We start from the raw sequence: 22034 nt of genomic DNA on the forward strand, positions 1-22034 counted from the left end.
TTAAGGGGGTGCCCATCAATTGGGGAATGGCTGAACAAGTTATGGTATATGCATGTTATGGAATACTATTGTGCTATAAGAAACGAGGAGCAGGCAGTCTTCATATTTACCTGGAGAGGCTTAAAAGAACTGATGCTGAGTGAGAAGAGGAGAACCAGAAGAAATGTGTACACAATTACAGACACAACGTATGTGTGATGACCAACTTTGATAGACTGGACTCTTCTCAGCAATGCAATGATATAAGTCAATCCCAAAAGACTCATGATGGAGAGAAAAATGTGCATCCAGAGAAAGAACTCAGTTTATATCCAGGTGGAAGCAAAATACCTGATCCTTTTCATTCTCTTATTTGGTTTTATGTCCTCTTTACCATTTTTCATTCCAGCTGGTACAATCCGTCCTTATAACCTGACCAATGTATAATGTGAAAGTATTTACAGATCCTATACTGGACTATAAGCCACCATGGGGGGAGGGGGCAGGGAGGGGGACAAAATGTGAAATTCAAGGAATTGTGGAATTGAATCCTGTAAACTAAAAGGAAACAAACAAATTAATAATAAAAATATACCTGAACAAATGACTAAAATTTATAATATAACCCTCTAGATATGACCATAATCCTAAAATAGCTGTAGCATAGTACAGATAGTAGGTATCAGTGAGTATAGGCTCCTTTTTACAAAGGAGGTATATGGCATACAGAGAATTTAACTTAGAATGGAAATTATAATTAAAAAAAAAACTTGACTCATCCAAACTTCATTTTCCTGTTGAGGACAATGGTAAGCTTTATCTCCAGGGAATACAAACTGGGAGTGATTATTTCCATTCATTTAAACATTCACACAATAGGCTTTAATCAAACTTGACTTTGTTGATATTGTTCATTACTCCAGAAAGAAGAGCTTTTTTCCCTCCTTACTGGAAAAAATATTCTAGTAGATATTACACCTAAAGAGTTATCAGCTGTAATTTATCTTCAATTTTTTAATAAATAATTAGGTGTAAAAATAATTACCAGGGATAAAATTCACAACCATCACTCCACAAGATTAAACTGAGGTTTTGACAAAAGCATTTTTAATAGCTCTCAACTTATATAATGCATAATTCTGGTGACATCAGCATGTTTATAAAATAAATTTATAATGAATTTAAATATTAATAGTTGAAATTATCTTCCTTCAAATGGATTTCATTTTGCATATTTTCTGCAAATCTCATAACTCAGTTATAATGGAGCATTTCATTCAGGAGATTAACATGATGAATTAGTATTTAGATTTATGCAAGAAAAGTCCCCAAAGCAGTATAGGAAGTTTTCTAATTCACTGAATGCTGTGTACCTGTTGCCATGGTTACAGAATAGGGAATAGGAAAAGAAATTTTATTTCTTTAATTTTCCTATGCTGATGTTTGGAATCTGTATCTAGATATTTTGAGGGTTTGTATACAAAAAACACACAGCTCTAATACAGACAAATATTTTTGAGTATTTTCCTTTTTTATACTTTATAATCCATGTCTTTTTTTAAACTTTTAAATGGCTTAAATACTTGATAATATAAATATGAAAATACAATTCCTGCTGTATGTTCAACCAAATGTCATTAAAAACCTGCTTCTTGGGGCAGGTAGGTGGCGCAGTGAATAGAGCACTGGTCCTGCAGTCAGGAGGACCTGAGTTCAAATCTGGCCTCAGACACTTGACCCACTTACTAGCCATGTGACTTTGGGCAAGTCACTTAATCTCAATTGCCCTCTAAAAAGCAAAAACAAAAACCAAACCAAAAAAAAAAACAAAACCAAAAACCTGCCTCTCCAAAAGAATAAATAAATCAAATAAGGCAAAAAATACAGAAAGTGAGGCAATAGGTATAATCTTCCCCTTTTCAATTGTAAAACAGCCTACTATGAAGAAGCAGATGCATTGAATTATAAAAACTATTTCTAATTTTCAGAAATACAAAGTGTACTTTGTAGTTTTTTTTAAATGATGAACTTCACACACTTTTCTTAAAAAATAATAAGGTAACAAAAGCCCTAGTGCAGTTTTAAGATTCTGAAGTTTAAAACTGAATTGAGACTTTTCTCTAAGAGATAAAGCAGATAATTTGAATTTCATTCCCACCTCTCTATGTACAAATCATATAGCAATGGGCAACTTACAATCAATCAGAGCTTTAATTTCCTTATTTTAAGAAGTGGAGGTGGAGGCAAAATGTCATTGTAAAGGGAGTAACTGACTTGCACTTTCCCAACATTTGCCTCCAAACAACCTTAAAATAATACCTCAAATTGAATTACAGAGGAGTGGAACCAAAAAAAGGTTGGAGTAAAATAAATTTTAAGACCAAAAACAAGTTTGGAAGATGGCAGGAAAGGTCTGTCACACTATCTGTTATGGTTAGACTTGAATTACAGTACAAGTCAAACCATGGCAATGTCAGTATCAGGCCTTGGAGCTGGCTACAATAATGGCAGCAGCAGTTTATGAAACTCTCACCCCAAAGACATGAAAGGGGTCAAGGGAAATGGTTAGAAAGAGATTACAAAGGACTCTTTGTTGGTGCGGAATTCAGGACCTTGTTGCATTGCTCATGCATATTTTCAGGTTATAGTTCCAGGAAGAAGAGAAATAGTTCTTGTTACTTCAGGAGAGCTGGGAACCTGGTCAAAATTTCAAGGCAAAGAGGGCTACTAGCACTTATGACTGAAGTAAAGATAAGAGCACAGGCTAGGAGAGCAGTAATCACACCTTTCTTTGGATCGTACCGATTTGGAAGCACAAAAAACACACAGACTCCCACAACTAGTTTTGAAAACAGCAGCACAAAAAAAACCTGAAGCTTAGTATGGAGTCCCCTCTACTTCAGAAGCTAAGGCCAACTATAACATAAAGTTGAAAGTCAAGAAATAGGCTGGAAAGATGAGCAAAAAAAAACCCCAAAATACTTAAAACGTTACTGTGATGACAGGGAAGATCAAGATATAAATTCAGAATAATCTCAAAACAGCTACAAAAAAAGCCTAGAAGAAAAAAAATGAGTAAATTGAATTGAAGGCCATGATAAAAAAAAATGAGCCTAGACATAATATTTCATGAAATTATCAAGAAAAAACTGCCTTGATATCTCAAAACCAGAGGGTAAAATATAATTTGGAGAAATCCATCTATCTCCACCTCCCACAAGAAATTCCTCCCCCCCAAAAAAAACTAAAACCCTATCAGGAAAATTATTGTCAAATAAAAGAGCTATCTTATAAGTAGCAAGAAAGAAAATCCAAATATAGTGTAGCCACAGTCAAGATCAAATACAATTTAGTAGCTTCCACATTACAGTATTGGAGGGTTTGAACTATAACATTTCAGGAAGCAAAGGAGTTAGGATTACAACCAAAAATAAAATATACAGCAAAACTGAACATAATCCTTCATGGAAGAAATGGATATTTAATGAAATAGAGGGCTTTCAAGCATTCCTGATGTAAAGTCTAGGGCTAAATAGAAAATTTGACTTTCAAATGCAAAACTCAGGAGAAACATAAAAAGGTACACATGAAAGAGAAATCATAAGGGATTCAAAAATTTTAAACTGTTCACATTATAATATGGAGAAATTATACTTGTAAATCCTGAGAACTTTATCATTATTAGAGCATTTAGTAGTATACAGAAACAGTAAATAGGTGTGAGTCAACAACAATGGGATGATTTCAAAAAAATAAAATCAAGGGGTGAGAAAGAGAAATCCACTGGGAGAATGGGGAAGGAAGAAAAAAGCATGAGAAAAAATAGGGCTGGAAGACAATGTTTGAACTTCACTCTCATTGTAATGGGCTCAGAGGGGATAACATTCATACTCAGATGGGAAAAGATATCTGGTTTACTTTAAAGAGAAGTAGTAGAGAAAGGAGATTAAGGGTGGGGTTAGAAGGAAGTGTGGATTAAGTGAGACAGTACTCAAAAGCAAAAGACACTGTTGAGGAGGGATAGGGTAAAAGAGAGGGAAAGAGGGGGGAAAGGGAGGGGGGGAGAGAAAGGGGAGAAGAGAGTGAGGGAGAGGGAGGGGGAGAGAGGGAGACAGAGAGAGAGAGAGAGAGGAGGGATAGGGTAAAAGAGAGGGAAAGAGGGGGGAAAGGGAGGGGGGGAGAGAAAGGGGGGAAGAGAGTGAGGGAGAGGGGGGGGGAGAGAGGGAGACAGAGAGAGAGAGAGAGAGAGAGAGAGAGAGAGAGAGAATGGAGCATAATACTTAGTAATCATAACTGGAGTGTGAGTAGGATAGACTCACCCATAAAATGTAAATGGGCCTTAAAATGGATTAAAAATCACATATGCATGATATAATTTCCAAATTTAGTTGGGTCATACCTGCCTCTGTGTAATTAGATGATCATGATACTGACAATACCTACCACTGAGGATAACTGTGAGAATCAAATTAGATCATGTATGTAGAACTTAGTAAATTTTAAAGCATAACACCAATGTAAGCTTTAATTAATTAGCATATGGAAAATTTCTATTCATAGAGGTCAAATGAGTTACATATCTCTACACATATGTAAGGGGAATTCTGTCCCAGAACTTCCTACACATGATCCTACTTTATTCTCCAGGCAGTTAGGATACATTAACAATATCTTGCCCATAGAGATTTTTAGTAGGTTAATGAACTATTTCATAATTTATTATTATTATATTATATTATATATTACATATATTAGAATAGCCTGTACCACATCCTGCCTTTCCAATTTTCTTAAACTTTACACCCGGCTTCCATATTCTGCTATTCAGTAACCCTTGGCTCCTTTCTGTACCTTGTACATTTCGTCTCATGACTCCATTCATTGTCACTAGTTATCCTCCATGCCTAGAATGTTTCTCCTACTTACGTTATGCATCCTTATTTCTCTAGCTTCTTTCAAGTTCCACCTCAAAGCCTACCTTCTCTAGGGAACCTTTAAGGATCACCTTTAATTCTAGTGCTATTGATTGCAAGTCATCCCCTTCATTAGACTATGAGTTTCTTGAGAGCAGTGAACTTTGTTTTCATTTCCTTCTATTTCCAGAATTTAAGACAATGTCTTGCACATAGTAAGTGGTTTATAAAAGTTTGCTGACTGACTGAAGAGCACTGGCTTCTATTCTCAGCTTTTCCATTTACCAAATGTATAAAAACCTTGCAAAGCTTCAGTTTTCCTATCAATAAAGTCGAGAAACCATAGTTTCTTATATCACTCTGCTGTTGCAAGCTATAGCAAATAGCAAAACACAAAGAACTATAAATCAGTTTTATTATTAATTTGCTATTTATTAGTCAGCATGTAACCAAAAAAGCAGGCATCAAAGTCAAGACAATCTGACTTAAAGTACCTCATAAATTCAGCAAATTATTTAATTTTTTAGCATAACAAGGAACTCCCAAAAATAAATGTTCTTAACCTGAGGTTCACAACCACATAGCAAGTTCATGAACAGAATTCACAGGGATGATAACTTTGGATGGGAAAAATACATTTTTCTTGTTTCACAAAATTGGAGCTGAAATTTATAATCATATATATGTATATATATATATATATATATATATACGTATACATATATATTCACATACATAAACTTATGTATATACCTGCACATATATATGAATATATCAATATTGAAATCTATAGTGATATCAATACACCTTTATCTATCTACTAAGAAGAGTTACATATGGTGAACTATTCTGTCACAGAAGTCAATGACAAGCAAACAGAAAGAACATCCTTATTCTAAAACTTTAACTTGAAGAACTGTTGTCTGTCTATAAAAAATTTAGGTAGAATTTCCTCGCCGAACATTTCCAATGCCATTGAAATTATGGGCTTGAATGAACAAAATCAGAGTTTTTTATATGCAGATAATCTTCCTAAGCAGTTCTCATGATCAAAACACTTCTCAAGTATGTTATTTCACATGGGATGGAATACAACCATCTCATTCCATCATTTCAAACCTCTCACAAATTGGCTCCAACCTACCTTCCCAGTATTATTTAATACTATTCTTTTTGCAGCATTTTACATTTGAGTTATACTTGACAAATGACTGTTCTTTAATATGGACATGTCATCCCCTTAGTGAATGAACTTTTGCCATTCTCTATGACTGGAACATGTTCTTAACTTCATCTCTCTAGGTATCCTATTCCTTCAAGGCTCAGGTTAGTTCTGACAATTCTTTGTAAAGACTTCTCTGACCAACCCAAAGAGTTTGCACCCTTTCCTTTCTCAAATTACTTTAGAATGTGTGTGTGTGTGTTTATGCTCCATTCCAAACACAAAAATGTAAGCAGTTTGACAATGTGGACTATATTTTGTTTTTGTATCTGCATCCCATGTATCTGATAAAGAGTATTAATAAACTATTCAATAAGTATTATTTAAATTTCTACTATGTGTCCAGCACTGCTTTAAGTGATGGGAAAGAAAAGGAAAATAGAACAGTCCCTTCCCTCAGGAGCTTCCATTCTATTTAAGATCCCTAATAAATTTTTGTTTAGTTATTTACAAGTCTATAAATTTTAGATGTGTGTGTAAAGTAATCATGTTCTTGCGGGTGAGGAAATGAATCTTGTTTCCTTATAACTATGTTCATTTAGTTATATACATCTTTCTTCTAGGTTGCTGACTACCACTAAGAACAAGACAAATGACACAACTTCATTTTCCTCTGCCATTTTTTTTTGTTGTTGTTGCTGTTTTTCTTGACATCTCTCTGGGGAAATGTGCCAACAATTTTGTAAAATCTTGACTCATTAAGTGATGTCCAATTCCTCTTTATCCCCTTAGCTTTGTTAACATTTTCCAGAAATCCAAATTGGTTGTAGAGATGTTGTTTTGCACAGGAATAATGCAGGGGATCATCCTTAACATTATCCATATCCAACTACTATTTTATATTGCAATCGCCTTGGTTACACACTCAAACAGTTTCCTGAAAGACAAGTGGAACTCATGAATCTTATATTCACATTCTCATTAAACTCTATTGAAAAGTCATGTGAAATCTGGCATAGTGGCCAGTTTTTGTTTCATTTCTGTTGTTGTTTTTGAATCATTGCTATTTTTAGCAGTGTATTCTTTGCTAGAATCTCTTTGCCCTTTGGTTCCCCTAGCACTCTCAGGTTGATACCAGCCACTCCTGGTGATTTACCACCTAGGAACCCTGGAATGCTATACTTCAGCAATTGTCCCATTTACGAGGCATCATGCCATGTTTTCCTGTATAAAACGTCCTTGAAATAGGGTTTTCTCCATCATGTTCTGTAGCCAAGACAGATAAATTTCACTTAACCTATCTGCAGCAACAGTAGTTTCTCCACTTGTCTTTTATCCCAGATGGTTTAGTAGGCCCTTAGGGATTGAGAGCAATGTATTTAAAATCTTACTTGACATCTATGCTACATTTGACTATTCACTTTTCATGGTCTTTTCCCCCCTTTTCAATTTATGCTATGTCTGACAACCTGTTTTATTTCTTCATCCTTATCATCATGCAGTTTCAGGAATTGGTTTTATAGTCCAGGCAAACTCATCATTTAAGGAACACATACACACACACACACACACACACACACACAGAACCACTGTCCTCTATATTCACAGATACTGAAAGCTGTGCACATACGAGTGTTAGGCTGTAAAGCCTAATGTTGGGAGCATAGTCTCTTTAAAAGGAGTATTTTGTCAATTTATTAGAAATATTGGCTTCTTTCCAATTGCCTGAATTGTGCTTTAAAAAGTATTTCAGTACATACTTTGTACACAGTACTGTGTGAGTTCTAGGGTTATAATGATTAAAAAGAAATGGATCAGTTGGTGCTCCTAAGTTACATATATTCTCCTGGAGATGGGAAATGTAGACAAGGGAGAGATAACATTCACACAAATGAGTTTGCCACGTGTAAGCACCCTTTTCCTAATTGCTCCAAGCCCTCTTGGTTAAACATTCATAAGATCACAGATTTGGAAAGAAAATGGACTTTAACCATTATCTAATGCAACCCCCTCACTTTACAGAGGAGAAATTGAAGCCCATAGATATTTATTGCCTTGTTTAGGGTTGCATAGATAGTAGGTGGCAGATCTGGAATTAGAATTTACATCCTCTGCTTCTAAATCTAGCAGTCTTCCTACTAAACCCTGGTATCTCATTATCACAGAAACAAAACCTTACATTTAAAACTTGAAGGGATATTTGAGGCTTAACAAAGTGTCTGGTACATAGTAGGTATTTAATACATTTTTTTTGACATTGAGTCCAATATATTTATTTTTAGAAATTTGGAAAATAGATTGAAATTGGTTAAATTACACACCCAGAATCACATTGCTAAGAAATTTATCTAAAGGCAGGATTTGAACTCAAAATTTGAACTTCCTGATTACAAGTCCATCACTTTTCCATTGATGTCTCATCGCTAACCAGTTAATATTTATGACATTCTGAACTGAAGTGGCTTTAATAATTAATTCACCTGCACTTTCTGCAGTTGTGTCACATGGAAACTGCTTTATATCTTTCTATCACCCATTCACTTTATCATCTCTATCTCAGAGAAATTACTTTCTTTTTGGATAGATGCTGGTGACTAGGTATATTATGGGAACCCATCACTGATAATTTAATTTTTCTATGTACTGACATCTATTTCTTCTTTTGAAGACTCTTCATATCCTTTGCACATTTATTTATTGGAGAATGGTTCTTATTTTTACATATTTTCTTCAATTTTCTGTAGATATGGGATGCTAGGATTTTATTTTATTTTATTTTTTTGGTTTTTGGAGGGCAAAGGGGGTTAAGTGACTTGCCCAAAGTCACATGGCTAGTAATTGTGTCAAGTGTCCGAGGTTAGATTTGAACTCAGGTCCTCCTGACTACTGGGCTGGTGCTCTATTCACTGTGCCACCTAGCCTCCCCCCCCTTTTTTTTTCTGCAGGGCAATTGGGGTTAAGTGACTTGCGCATGGTCATCCCATAGCTAGTTGTGTGTGTGTGTGTGTGTGTGTGTGTGTGTGTGTGTGTGTGTGTGTGTGTGAAGTATCTGAGGCCGGATTTGAATTCACATCCTCCTGATTCCAGGGACAGTGCTCTATTCACTGCACCACCTAGCCACCCCCGATGCTAGAATTTCATAATGGATGTTTGGTGCAAATGGGTTTCCTCCCAAGTTTATAGCTTCTTTTCTTACTCTGGCTTCACTTATTTTGTTCATTCACATGCTTTTCAATTTCACATATTTTAAATTGTCTGCTTTGTCTTTTGTATTCTCCTTTTACCATAGTCATAAAAGATGTAACTTTTCATTCTTTTTAAAGTGTCATCTTTTAAATTTATATTTTTAACATTTTTGAAATTCTCTTAATATAATGTTTTTTCTTAAAATTTTTACACAAACCATTTTTTCACTGAACTATTTTCCAAATATTTATGTCAAGTGGATATTTCTTTCCCCTTCAGTTATACTTAATTTTCATAAAAAATAACATCTTTGCTTCCTTATCAGAAAATACCTTTGATCTAATTAAATTACTGCACTGTAAGCATTACTATTTAAGACAGTATTACTTGTGTACTTGTACAGTAGGTTCATTGATAAAAATTTTTCTACCTAATTTTTTTTTAATTGCCTAGATGTTAACTGAAAAAAACATTTTTACTGAAGAGGTAGAATCATGGACTGAAGTATTATTCAAAATGAGGATGATAACACTTAAAACAATGAGAAATCACTACTTTTCTTTTTTAAAAAAATGATCAATTACATCTGTAAAAAGTATTTTAAGTTTCCCAAAGTAAACATGTAGTGTTTCAGAGTGAATTAGTTGAATATTCATGGATTTAAAACAATTTTAATTCTTTTTCAAATTTCTTCTTCAAACTTTTTCAAAGTTATGTTTTTCTTTTATAATTAAGGTAACTTTTTTTATTGTTACACATCTTTGTATTGTTAAATAGTAGTGCACTTTACTGTATAAAGGATTACATTTTTGCTTTAGAAAAGTCCAACTCCAATGTTTATAATAGAGTAGTGCAAGCACTTGTGCACATATTGCTTTTTACTAGAATTCATATTTTAAGTTATATGGTCTTAAATTTAAAAAAATGAGAGATAATATAGCACCTTTCTTTCACACTGTCTTTCCTTTTCTTCCATTCTCCTTTCCATGTTTTTTATTTACTTTTTTTCTCAGTTGTTTCAGAATTGCAGGTTTTCACAGTAAACAATGTACCTCAGAGACCTTCTAATCCATACCATATCTGAACAACATGTAATACAAGTAGTAACTTGACCTTTATTTAAAAATCCCAGTGAGGGGAAAGCTATAACCTCCTGAGGCAATTAATTCTATTTTTGGAAAGTTGTAAATGTAAGGAAAATCTTTGCATGGTATCTATGTCTGTCTCAATGCAAGACCCAGTCTTTGTAACTTATTCTGCCCTTTGGTTCTGAGTAAATGAAGTCCAAATGCACAGGACATCCTTTGAGGTACTTGAAAACAATTATGTCCCATTCTGTCCCCAAAAGGCTTGATTCCTCTTCTCCAAGATAAATATCTCCATTTTTTCTTCAATTGATCTTCATTGGCCGTGAATATAAGGCCCCTAATCATTCTGGTTGCCTTTCCCTGGATATTCTCCAATTTGTCATTTCAGATCCCAACATTTGAAACTCACAACTGAACAAAATATCCTGGATACAATCTGACTAAGGTAGAGTACAACTAAATAAACAAATGTAAAGTTCTGGATAACATCTCTTTCAAAGTAATTTAAAATTGTGGTAGCTTTCCTACATTCCATTGAAACCTGTTTAACTCATATTGAGCTAATTAGTTGCTAAGTCTATCAAGTCTTTTTCTTTCTTTTTTTTTAAAGCAATTGGGGTTAAGTAACTTGCTCCAGGTTACACGGCCAGTTATTTCTGGATGTGGTGCTAAGTATCTGAGCCCGGATTTGATCCCCAGGTCATCGCGACAATGAAGCTGGTGCTCTTACTCGCTGAGCCACCTGGCCGCCCCTTACCACGTCTTTTTCAAATAATTTATTCACTCTCTAGCTCTATTTCTCCCATATTGCACTTGAGATGTTTATGTTTGAACAAAAATTTATTCCTATTCAATTCCATTTTGTTATTCTGCATGCATGCTGTTAGCTTTCTTTGACATCTTTTTATCATGCAAAGTTTATAAGCATTCCAGTTTTCCTTCATCACAGTCATTGATAAAAATGATAGATAACACAGTATCTTGCATGATTCCCTGGGCCATTCCACTAGAGAACACTTTGTAAGATGACAGAAGACCAATGATTCTGACCATTCAATGAATTTCAATCTAATCCATAGTTTTTGTTTCTTTTCCACAGTAATAACATGAGATTTTTGCCAAATTATTTTTTAAAATCTGGAAAAAAATATATTTATAATAGTCCCCTGTCTAAAAGACTTGACAAACAAAAATTAAATTAAAAAGTAAATAAGATGAATCTAATATGGCCTATTCTGAATGGAAGTATTCTATTTTTTATGATCACTTCTTCCATTTATGGATGTTTACTAATGTTTCCTTTCTTTCTCCCTCCCTCTTTCCCTTCCTCTCCTTCCTCCTCTTCCTTTTCTTTTGGGGCTTCTGTTTTTGTTCATATAGAAAATCAATTGTAAGGAAACCCTTTACAAATATATGCCAACTGTTACTCAGAAACTTAGAATCCTGGAAATTTGACTGTGATACAGAGATGTACAAATGATTTTGACAAGATTAAAGACTCAGTGTGGGTGACAGACATGACCTGAACTCATGTCTTCCTTCTCAGAGACAGGTTTGTTATCCACTATGGCATGCTCATTTTTTTAAATTAAAAATTGAAAAATAAAAACTTTTTTCTGTGATTTTTCTAGAAATTTAATTCAATGTCTCTGATGCATAGTTTTCATAAAACATTTACTTCTAGAGGTGGCCAGGTGGTGCAGTGAGTAAGAGCACCGGACCCAGAGTTGGGAGACCTGGGATCGAATCCGGTCTCAGATAGTTAGCTCCCACTCAGAAATAACTGGCCATGTAACCTTGAGCAAGTTACTTAACCCCAATTGCTTAAAAAAAACATTCACTTCTTTCAAGTCAAATAATAAATTAAATGTATTTTATTCTACTCCAGAAGCAACAAAAAGTACAAGAGAAATAGAGATTCTGTTATACCCAAGGGCATCTAAACACCACATATTGCATATTAACTTCTAGAAAGCCATGAACCCATCAAATTATCCCTTCCATATTATGTTTTATAATTTTATGTCTATATATAATATATGTCTTATTTTTACATAAAATATGCCTTATATATAAATATATGCATGCATATATTTGATTTAATTTGTTGATGACTGACATTCATTAATATCTCAATAGAACAATTTGCCCAAAATACATAAAAATAGCTAATGAAAATTTAGAATTTTAATAGATTTTCTGGGGGAATGGGCACAGATAAGTTGGAGATATATGTATATGTTGATGATGGATAGGCAGTGATACTTTCATATCCAAAGAAATAGAAAGATGGATTTCAGGACTTCAGCATTTTATAAATTCTCTAAAATAGGTAGTCTCACTGATGTAAATATAAACTCTTATAACTTAGAAAATGTTCCTTCATAGCTACCATGGTTATAAACTTACAACCTTTGGACCAATGTCAGGAGGAGCATCTGGGGATTTCACTGTTTACCCAAATGATAACAAGAGTGCATTTATTGCCAGACCCATACTCAAAGATTTTCTAACTTGGTAGCTGGTGGTATATTGTTCATAGCTTTGAGAAACCCAATGTCATTTTCACAACCAAATGATGCAACCAAATTCACAACCAAAGGATTTTTGGTGGGATTTTGATTTGCTTAAAACTCACTATATGCCAAGCCCTGTGTTATGTGCTTAATAAGCATTAGCTCAGTTGACTCTAAAAAACAACTGTGGGAGGTAGATGCTATTAGACAAATATACAGACTGACATAAGTGGAATTCCATCTATATCAACAAAGATATATGTCTATTCAATCAATACAAGTTCATGAAGTATCCTTTTTGATCAAGACTCCATATAAGGGGGTGCGAAGAGGAAAAACAAAAGGGATGAACAGTCTCTACTCTCAAGGACTTTGAATGATAGTGAGAAAGAGAGAGATAAAGAGAGAAACAGAGAGAGAGACAGAGAGTGAGTGAGACAGAGAGAGATACTCATGCAGAGAGAGAGATATTAGATGAATCAATAAGATGAAAGAAAAAAGATAATGTGAGGAAGGAGAGAGAACAACAGCAAAGGTAATCAGGAATTTTTTCATGAAGGAGGAAGCACTTGACTTGAACCTTTAAGGAAGCAATCAATTTTAAGTGTAAAGTAAATTGCAACAATGAGGGCTAGCCTCAAAGCTGGACACAAGAAATGGAATGTAACATTCAGTGAATAGTGAGTCATGTCAGCTTGACTAGAAGTTAGAATATGGGAAAAAAGTAAAAGAAAAGGAGTCTGGAAAGGGAGATGGGAGCTAGTTTGCAGAGAGCTATAAATGTTATATTAAGTAGTTTTCTTTTTTTTTTCCTCCTTGGGATAATGGGAAACATTGAGGAATTTTATGCAGGTGAATGATGTGATCAGGAAAGACCTCTGTTTTAAAAATATTACTGTGGTTGACAGCAAAAAAGTCATTCTCTCTACAGAACTTAGTTTTGTTCATTTCATTTTTCAACTGACAATGCCAGATTGAGCAAAAAGAATTTAAAGATAGGGCAATTCACTAAAAGAGAGGAGAACACAAAACATAGCTTGCTGATGTTGTTGAAAAACAAGGTTAATAGAATCTCTGCAGGAATCTGACTGTTAATATGATTTTTATGAGCATGCTTATATTAATACTCTTCTTCTTAACATGCACATAACAAATTAATTAAACACTGAAATGCTGCCCCTGAACCTCTGTTATTATTGTGATAAAAACAAGTCTAATGATTTTTGTGATGTACATATACATTTTTAGAAGTTAATTTTATCTCCACAAAAATGTCCCTGGGTATATGGAGACTGTCCATTTCACATATTTACAAATGTAGAGAGGGAATAAAATTGGAAGCTTAGATAGAATTGCTTTTCAAAAGATATATAGATATAGAGATAAATACCTCTATATTAATACCTATCTATGTGAAATAGGTCTTTAACTGTAGTCTGTAAATTCCTATGTATTTGCCTCTTAATCACAAAAAAAAATGAAAAATGTTTTTTATTTTATTTGTTTCCTCACACACTCAGTAACTTACCCAGTGCTATACACATGAATCTAGGCTTTCTATTTCATGAATATCGGACAGTCCTCATGGTAACATATCCATTTGTAAACCACAAGATGGGTGACTTTTACAACCTTCAAGTCCTAGAGAACTGTGTGGACATCTAAAAGTCTAAGTGACATATACAATCTCTACATTTCCAATAAGTTCTCAAATCTTGCTATTTCTTCTTTCACAACATCACCTGCGTTATTTCTCTCTTAGATTATCACAACAGTCTCTTAATAAGTTTCCCTAACTCATCTCTCTCAAATCCAGTCCATTCTGTATAATATTACCAAAGTGATTTTCCTTAAGTGCAAATCTGATAGTGTCATTTTCCCACTGAAAGAGTTCCAGTGGCTTTTAATAAAATATAAATTTCTTTGCTGGGCTTTTAAAGTTCTTGATGATGTGGCACCTCATTGGACTTTACTTCTTCAACCATCCTTTTGTTTCCAACTATCTTTTTTTCTTTTCCTCACAAATGATCTTCCATCTCCTGTCTCCATACCTTAACAATAGTTATTTCTATCCCTATAATATATGCCCTCCTTATATTCACTTTATAGAATACCTTTCTACCTTCAAGATGGAGTTCAACCACCACATTCCACATGAAAGCCTTTCCTAACCTCTCCCAACTAATAGTACCACCCTCCCAAATTAACTTGTATTTGTCTACTCTACTTTTAACTTTATTATCTTCATATTTATGTGTGTTTGTGTGTATAGTCTCATCCGTTATAATGTAAGTTAGTTGCAAGCAGCAGCTGTTTCACTCTTTCAATTTGTACTCTTAGTACCTATCAGAGTGTCTGGTACATAACAGGTACTTTATAAATATGTGATGATCAATTGCTGATTGAGGATTAATAATAAATACATTGGATAGGCACACACTAGATTTTGAATCAAAATTCTGAGTCTGAGTCCTAACTCTATCACTTACTACCTCTGTGAGCTTGTTTAAATCACTAACTTCTGTAAACCTCAGTTTCCTAATATGTTAAATGTAGACAAATTAACTAGCTGAACGCTCAGGTACTATCAAGCTTCAAATCTGTTATAACATCATATGATATCATTTGTTGGAATCAGGAAAGATCTTGTAAAGGAGTGAGTTTTTGACTAGGGTTTTACAGAATGGTTGAGTCAAAAGGAAAAGAAAAAGGTGAAGGCATTTGAGACAAAAGGAAAAGTATGAGCTAAGGCATCAATAACAAATGAAAGCTCAATATATGTTCAGTGTTTTGGATGTTGTCCAGTGTGAACGGAGTAGGAATGCTATGTGATACTATATGAAAGATAGTATAATAAAATATTGTGGATAACTTTAAATATTTGGGTGAGATGACTGAAATTTATTGGTTCAAAGTAATGGATTATATATAATTTTGGCCTTGAAGAACTCACAATTTCCTTTGCAAGATAGACCATATACATTAAACAATGAAGAGTACATATTAGGAAAAAATTGTTACCAGTGGTATTGGAAATAATCACAATAGATGTTTGGAGGAGTGAGTGATACCTTGGAACAGAGAAAGTCACTCAGATAAGACTCAACAGATAATGTAATGTTTGAGATAAAACATGGTAGGACTTATATTTCAGGAGCAATGGGGTAGTAGTGGGTTCCTGTCTTAACAGGAAACATTGTCATTTCGAAGGTAAGGGTAGTCTATTCAGCAGATGTACACAATTGAACCTATCAAATTCAGAATTACTTACTCCTCTAGTTCACCTATGATATGCTTGGAATTACTGAAGAGTTACTACACATAGTAACAGGAAGCATAAGTTTTGGTTTCCATTGCTTTACTATCACAATCTATCAATCGTCCTTTGACTTTCTTTTTTCCCTCTCATAATAAGAAACTGGTGGCACAAACAAAGCAAACCTTGTCCTGAGTTCCTCTATTCTATTCAATTATAGGGGGAAGGGGAAAGAGGGAGAAACATCAGAGTCTTTTTTTTAAGTCTCATATCAATTCAAATTTCTGTACCATCTCATTCTCCCATTAGTATTGCCATTGTCCTATTTAAATAACTCTGTATTATTAAGCCTCTAGTTAAAATGAGAATTCCCTTCATTATACAAGTCATAACAGTTCTGTGTATTATGCATGGAACACATTGTTCCTAAACAGGATATTCATTTGCTCAATAAACAATACATTCATCAGTCCATTCTTATAAACAAAGTAAGTCATAATAATTGGAAATTAATTCTGTGTAATGAGCATTTTCCACTGCATCTATATTGCATTATTTTTGATGACTTCTGTTTGTTTTTGTTTAATTTTTTTTGCATTCTTTATCAGAATAAAAACTCTTTACAATGCCAAGATTATCTCAAGCTGGAATCATTAAGTGTAACTCATGTATAAGGTAACATGGAAAACATAGCAGAGGTCAATAGATCAAAAAAAAAGTTTCCACTAATTGAAAGACAGCACCTTTTCCACCATTTTTTGAATTTCCATCAGTTCATGGTGACTTATAGTAGGCATATAGAATATATACAAACAGAAAGAAAGACAATCTTTGCCCTCAATGAGCATATACATACATATAGCAGGCATTTACTATTTCTTCAGTTAATTATTAACCAATATACCCAAACAAATAATTGGAGATTTTTTGTTGATTTTCTAATAAAGGTTATTCTGGAAATTCAATTTTGGGGAGGGAAAGAGATTTCTGTTTCTTTTCATAGGTGACATTTATTTTGGTAATATATGGAATTCACAAACCAGCTCCAATTTTTCATCACTTTATTCATTCTTCATGGACCCAAAACAGACTATAATACAGGATCCACAAATTATTTTGGTCTTTTTCCATTGTCTCTTTGCAAAATATGTTTCTTATTTCTTCTAGCAGTTTAATATCTATACAGTTTGGGAAATACATGCCAGCTCAAAAGTAGTATATAGATTTATGGAATATATGTAATTAATGGTTCAAAAGCAATTAAAATGCATAATATAAATGAAACTCAAATGTATTAGATCCTTTGTAACACTTAACTTTAAAATGATGGGGTCATCACCTGCATTTGCAGGCAATTTCTGCTAATGATATACTGCCTCCCCAACCTGTCTCAAAAGAATGATATGAACTCATTTTTCTGATTACTTTTCTTTTACATCATCCTTTTGTAAAAGAAAATAATTTCAGAGTTTGCCTCTCATCATGATTAATTGGAAATGGAATGCCAAGTCTACATAGTATAAATTGAAGAGAAGGCAATTTTATAATGAAGTTAAACAGTTAGACTACTAGTCTTGATAAATCAAGTTGAGTCAACAAGCATTTATCAAGGACTTGCTGTGTTTTAGGTATTGTGCTAATGACCAGAATATACAAAAAAGGGCTAAAACAGTACCTGTCTTCAAGTGTCCCAGAATCTAATGGGAGAACCAACATGAAACACTTGTGTACAAAAAAGATATATACGGGGAAAAAAAGTGTGTGTGTGTGTGTGTGTGTGTGTGTGTGTGTGTGTGAGAATCATCTCAGGAAGAAGAAATTAAGATTAGGGAGTGCTAAATAAGACGTTCTTGTCCTCCTCCCTGTACTTGGATAGCTAACTGAAGAACTTCCACTTAAAAGTGCCTATGCCCATTATTTCTTCATTTTTCATGAGGTTTCAATCTGCAATCATTCATCATATATTCACGTTGGGTCCATTCTTCCCCATGGTTCCTTTTTCAGTCTCCTTCAGCCATTACAGTAAATGCTTTTTGAGGGCAAAGAGTATCTTTCTTTCTGTTTGTATTTTTTATATCCAGGTTTAAGCTCAAATATGGGAACTTGCTAAACACTTAATAAATATTTATTGATTTGCTAAGAAGATGGGATTTTAGCCAAAAATTGAAAGAGGCTAGGGGAGTCAAAAGGTGGAAGAAAGGAGGCAGAGAATTCTAGCCAGGGGAGAGTCAATGAAAAACATAATTCAAGATTGTACAATTGTATTCAGATACTAAAGAGAAAGGTCTCCACGTTTCTCTGACATCTAGGAGCATGGAGAATAGTAGAATTCTGTACTTTTTATCTCTAAACCTAGAGTGTCCCAAAAGCTTATTTTTATTTATTTGTTTTGTTTTATCTTCAATAATTTAAAACCATACTAAGTCTTTTGGAACACTCTTTATACCTTAGTCAAGAGTTTCCTGTAGTTTCATTTTCAAACTCTTCCTTCAAAAGTTATTTATTTTAATATAGACACTACAAACTCCTTTGGAAGTAAAATGAAAGGACAGTTATTCTCTTTATTTTCTTTTCTTTTTTGCTTTTTGGAGGGCTATTGGGGTTAGGTAACTTGCCCAAGGTTACATGGCTAGTTTTGTGTGTGTGGGTGTGGGTGTTAAGTGTCTGAGGTCAGAACCAAACTTGGGTCCTCCTGACCTGTAATGTAATACCAAGCAAAGGCAACTTCCCAGGTTCAAAATACCAGCATAGGTGCTCTCTATTTTATTCAGTGACAAACCAAGAACAGAGAAGATCAAAACATGACATCATTCAAAATACAGCATTTACTAAGTGTGATTAAATAATCTCCAAGTACTACCCCACCCCAGGACCTTCCAATCATTCAATCAATTACAAAGTCCCGGTTCTAAATACTACTCCACCCCTAGGCTATACCTTCATTTAGTCCACCACAAAACCCCTCTTCTCAAATGGAGATTAGTTTCCAAACATAGGTAAAGTACCTTCATTTGTCAATCACAGAGCACAATAAGGTCAAAAGTTCCCCACCCCTGGATCACAATTGAATCTACCCCAGAGTTACATCAAGTTTAAACACAGCACTTAATACCCAAATGGAGGTCTTTTCTTCATCTTGACACGAGGCAAGTTCTCAGCAATCTTAGTTCCTGGGGAGACAAGGCTTAGCAAGGCCATAAGATACATTGCCAGTCCCTTCATGAATTCATCCTCTGTCTGTAGAACAGTCCTAGAACCCCTGAACACATTAGCAAAGCCCTCTCCGAGGATTTCTGTAAACATACAACAAGAAAATCCTTCTTCAGGGCTTCTGAACCAACAGAAAGGCTCCCAGACCCCTACAACAACAGCACTGTCCCTCACCAGTGGACAGTATTCACTCTGTCTGCAGGACAGTCTCCAGACCCCTGCAACAACAGTACTGTCCCTCACCAGTGGACAGTATTCACTCTCTGTCTGCAGGACAGTCGCAGGCCTTCTTAGCGAACAGCCAGGTTCCAGGACTTCTTCAACAAAAGGACTGTCTTTCACCAGTGGACAAATCTGGCAAAACAACATCAAAACAGACAGACAAAGTACCAGCAAAACAGCCATGTCTCCTCAGTCCTTGGCAGCTCAGGGGGCAGCAATTCTCTTAGTCTCTCTCTCTCCACGAGGTGCTGCTTCCAAAAACATCTTCTGCCTCTCTCTAGTGTCTCTCCAAATCTACATCATCAGCTCCTCCCAGTTCAGGACTTTCTTTTCACATCAACAAGCCCATCCCACAGGTGGGATTAACAAACTCTGGGTTTTAACACAATCAATTTGAAAACCAAGCCAATACAGGGGAATCTTTAATTGCCATTACTATCACATGACCCCAGGCCTGGCACTTTACTCACTACACCACCTAGCTGCTGCTTTAGAACAGTTATTTTCAAAGGGGAAAGATTTAAGCATATTCCAACTTTTTAAAAAATGATAATAGTTCAATTTAAATTAATATTTACAAATGTGTTTTATTGTCTAGTTTCTTGTTTATGCTGTAGTAGAACTGTTCAAATACATTGGTTTTTTATTTGAATTATAGTTAGTCATCTAATCTCCAAATAAAATATTTCCTACTAGGATATTTCTGTATTTTAAAAAGACCAAGCTTTGGTGATTAACAGTTATATGAATATGAGGATGATGACAATGGTCACCATAAGAGCGATGAAAGAATAGATCTGAACTTACAGAATCACAGATTGAATTGAAAGGGTTGACTAGGGGCGGCCAGGTAGCACAGCGAGTAAGAGCACCGGCTCCAGTGTCGGGATGACCTGGAGATCAAATCCCAGCCTCAGACACTTAGCACCCACCCAGAACCGCCTGGCCGTGTAACCTTGAGCAAGTTACTTAATCCCAATTGCTTAGGGGCAGCCAGGTGGCTCAGCAAGTAAGAGCACTGGCTCCAGTGTCAGGATGACCTGGGGATCAAATCTGGGCTCAGATACTCAGCACCACACCCAGAAATAACTGTCCATGTAACCTCGAGCAAGTTACTTAACCCTGATTGCTTTTTTAAAAAAAAAAAAAAAAGAAAGGGTTGACTATTCCATAACAGAAAAAAAAATTCTCTTTATGACATTTTCAAGAACATCTAGTTCTTCCTTGAGGACCTTCAGAAAAGTAAAATTCAGTATTTCTAGAGGTAACTACTTTAGGATAATATACTTCTTATATATATATATATATAAAGTAACTATACTTTAGGATAACTCCAATTGTAACACATTTGACTAAAGCCTAAATTTGTGAATGCTACACATTGTTCCTTGTTCTATCCTTGGAGGCCAAACAGAACCAATAAAATCTCTCATCCCCATTGCCAACCCTTTACATAAAGAGTGTCTCTCAAAAGTCTCAGTGCAGTTATAAACTTTGGCAGATTAAAACTGAATCAAGATTTTCAGGGCATACTATGTTTGAAAGTTGCTATGGTACTCTGAACTTTTCTTCAAGTTTAACATTCCCAGCTTCTTCAATAGATCTGTACATGGCAGAGAATCAAGGACTTCCATCATTCTGTTTAATTTAATATAAATGTCCCTGAGATTATGAACTTCATTTCTATAATGACTTGCCAAGGAATAAACGTACTCTTCCAGATATGGTCTGAAAAGGACATAGAATATCAGGATTTTCACCTTCTTGTTCCTGAAATGTATGCCTCTCTTTATAAAATCTTATTTAATATTTTATTTTCCCAATTATATATAAAAACAATTTTAACATTCTTTTTTAACCTAAATTTAAGTGACAAATTCTCTCTTCCCCCCAATGTGGAAGGCAAGACAAAGTCATTCTGTGAAAGAAAACACAGAACAAAACAAAACAAAAATAAAGTGTCTTTGATTTGCTTTCAGGCACTATCATTTCTTTTTCTGGAGATGGACAGAACCTTTCATCACAAGTTCCACAATTGTCTTGAATTATTTGCATTGCTTAGAATAGCTAAATTATTCATAGTATATCTTCATAAAATATTGCTATTATCATGTACAATGTTCGCTTGGTTCTTCTCATTTCACTTTGCATCAGTTCATATAAGTCTTTCCATGTTTCTTTTTTCCCCCAAGAGCATCCTGCTCATCATTTCTTAAAGAATCATAGTATTCCATCATATTCATTGTATGACTCTCTCAATGAAGCTCAAAATATCATTAAATTATTTTGGCTTACATATCAGGCTACTGATCCATTGAGATCTCATGCTATCACAATTTGTAGATCTTTTACAAACACATTTATTTTTCTAAGTTCTTACCTTCTCATGAAACCAAATCTTTCGATGGCATAACAAAGACTACATTTCAGCTTTCAAAGATGAAAATAGAATAATTTCAAGCTGTGGGGGAATAGTTAGTATACATATAAGGAGTAAGGAAA

At 34.6% G+C, this 22034-nt stretch overlaps 1 protein-coding gene across 1 annotated transcript in view; it reads right to left on the reverse strand.

Annotated features, from left to right (window-relative positions):
- The window catches only part of CSMD1 (CUB and Sushi multiple domains 1), a 2654573-nt gene that overhangs the window by 2152569 nt on the left and 479970 nt on the right, over positions 1–22034 (reverse strand). The gene's annotated exons all lie outside the window — the stretch shown is intronic.

The sequence above is a fragment of the Petaurus breviceps genome, unplaced genomic scaffold (genome assembly GCF_028583685.1).
Source record: "Petaurus breviceps papuanus isolate PSGF00001 unplaced genomic scaffold, PetGlider_PUasm1.0 90686, whole genome shotgun sequence".
NCBI lineage: Eukaryota > Metazoa > Chordata > Mammalia > Diprotodontia > Petauridae > Petaurus > Petaurus breviceps.